Source organism: Cebus imitator, unplaced genomic scaffold (assembly GCF_001604975.1).
Source record: "Cebus imitator isolate Cc_AM_T3 unplaced genomic scaffold, Cebus_imitator-1.0 Scaffold228, whole genome shotgun sequence".
NCBI lineage: Eukaryota > Metazoa > Chordata > Mammalia > Primates > Cebidae > Cebus > Cebus imitator.
Genome location: NW_016107543.1, coordinates 4,051,910 through 4,053,972, shown reverse-complemented (window position 1 = coordinate 4,053,972; position 2,063 = coordinate 4,051,910). Strand labels below are relative to the sequence as shown.

The 2,063-nt window shown below is 38.1% G+C and overlaps 1 protein-coding gene across 1 annotated transcript in view; it reads right to left on the bottom strand.

Moving 5' to 3' along the window:
- LOC108281563 (keratin-associated protein 9-7-like) overlaps nucleotides 1-2,063 on the bottom strand; it is an 18,481-nt gene that overhangs the window by 927 nt on the left and 15,491 nt on the right. The window lies entirely within an intron of this gene.

Here is a 2,063-nt window from a genome sequence, read left to right as displayed (position 1 = left end):
CAGCAGGTGGTCCTGCAGCAGGTGGTCCTGCAGCACGTAGGCTGGCAGCAAGGGGAGCAGCAGTAGGTCATGGTGTCAGGGGTGGAGGGTGGGCTTCTGTTCAGAGGTGAGTTTCCCAGAATCTGGTGACCCCTTCCCATCTGGACCTTTTATCCACCTGGCCTCTGAAGCTTCCACCAATCAGCAGGACTTTTCCTTGTTGCTGTTTACATTGCTTTCAACAGTCTGTTTAGGATTGTCAAAGGGGAAGTTGCTTCTGAAATCTGGTGAATTTTTTAAAAGTAAGGGTTTAATCTGTTTCTTAATTGAGAATTAGTCATAGAGACTTTGTTTCAGATAAAAGGAAGGCAGTCTCATCATCAGCACCATTCCTGCTCTGACCTTCATCTGGTCATGTGAGTGAGTTCCTGTGGTGGGGAGGCTCAGGAAGTTCTCTCTGCCCAGCCTCATGTTTGACCGTATGCAGACTGGGAGGTGTCTGTGGGCAGGGGCATGATGCTGATATGTTCACAACGATGAATTGAATCCATGCCTGGCCCCAAGCTTGTTCACCCACAAAAGTCTGATTCAAGAGTAACAGGCATCTCTCTCTCTCCACCCTACTCCACCTGTCTTCCAGTTCTATCAAACTCACTTGGGAAAAGGGTGTTTGGCACAATGTATTCCAAGATGCAGAGCCAGACCAAAGAAAGTGTGTAGACAAAGGAGTCCACTGAGATTCAGAAAGCATCAGATGGTCTCTGCGGTGGTGTGACCATTTATCCTGATTTGCCTGGGACTGACAGGTTACCAGCATGAGAATGTGGAACTCTTTGTGATATAGGTGCTCTAGATTTGGGCAAATCAAGCTGGTCCTAGTCTGAACCTGGTTACCAGTACAATTAGTGGCATTTCTTTTCTCTTTTTGTTTTCAGTGAGGGAATTAGATGCATTGAGAATCATTTTATTTATCTTTGAGGGCTAACATGCTAAATACCTATTTTAGGGATATCATTCTTTTATAAAGAATGGAGATTATTACTACTCAAGTTGATGTAATATCACAAAGTGAATACATACATGTCAATTTAACCAGGTTAGGAAATAGAAATTAAGTACACTCCTTTCAAATTATTTCTTCTGACTAATCCTCAAAGGCAGCCAATCACTCCAAAGACTTCTAATCCTGTAGGTCAGGTATTTAAAAAAAAAAAAAACTTTAATGTCAATGAAGAAAGTGTAGAATTAAGTTCTCTATCTTTGCTTTAATGTTGTGATATTCATCGAAATAATTATTTGTAGTTTATTCCTTCTCATTATTGTATAATCTTCCACTGAATATGACACAACTTATTTGCTGATTGCCTCCTAGATAAATAGGTAACTTGTTTGCAGTCGGGACTCATAAAAATAATGCTGCTGTGGAAGGTTTTCTACAACATCTTTGGGAAACATATACAAACCTTTTTGTTGGGTATACAAACAGAAGTAGTGTTTACAGAAATGCTTGGTGAAATTTTTATTCTGTGCTCCTTTATGCCTTTTCCATCTTTTAGTACATTTATTCTTATACATTTTAGTTCTTATACTTTTATGTGTATTATCATTTAAATTTTAATTTTTGCTGTTTCTGAAATATAGAAAGACACATTTTTATGTTGATCTTTATTGAAACTGTCTTGTTAATTCTACTAGTTTTTTGGTGTGACAGGAAATTTTACATGTGCAGTCGTGACTCATAAAAAATAGTAAATTTTCTTCATTTTATAAGAGTCTTTTTAATCTTGCTTTTTTTTTTTTTTTTTTTTTTTTTTTTTTTTTTTTTTTTTTTTTTTTTTTTTTTTTTTTTTTTTTTTTTTTTGCTCTTGTCCAGTAGTAGACCCTCCAGGACAAGGTCCTGCATCCTAGGGATGCGGCCGACTTGATTGTGGTGGATAAGCTTTTAAAATGTGCTGCTGAAATGATGAGTTTGTGTCCTTTGTAGGGACATGGATGAACCTGGAAACCATAATTCTCAGCAAACTGACACAAGAGCAGAAGATCAAACACCGCATGTTCTCACTCATAGGCGGGTGTTGAACAAT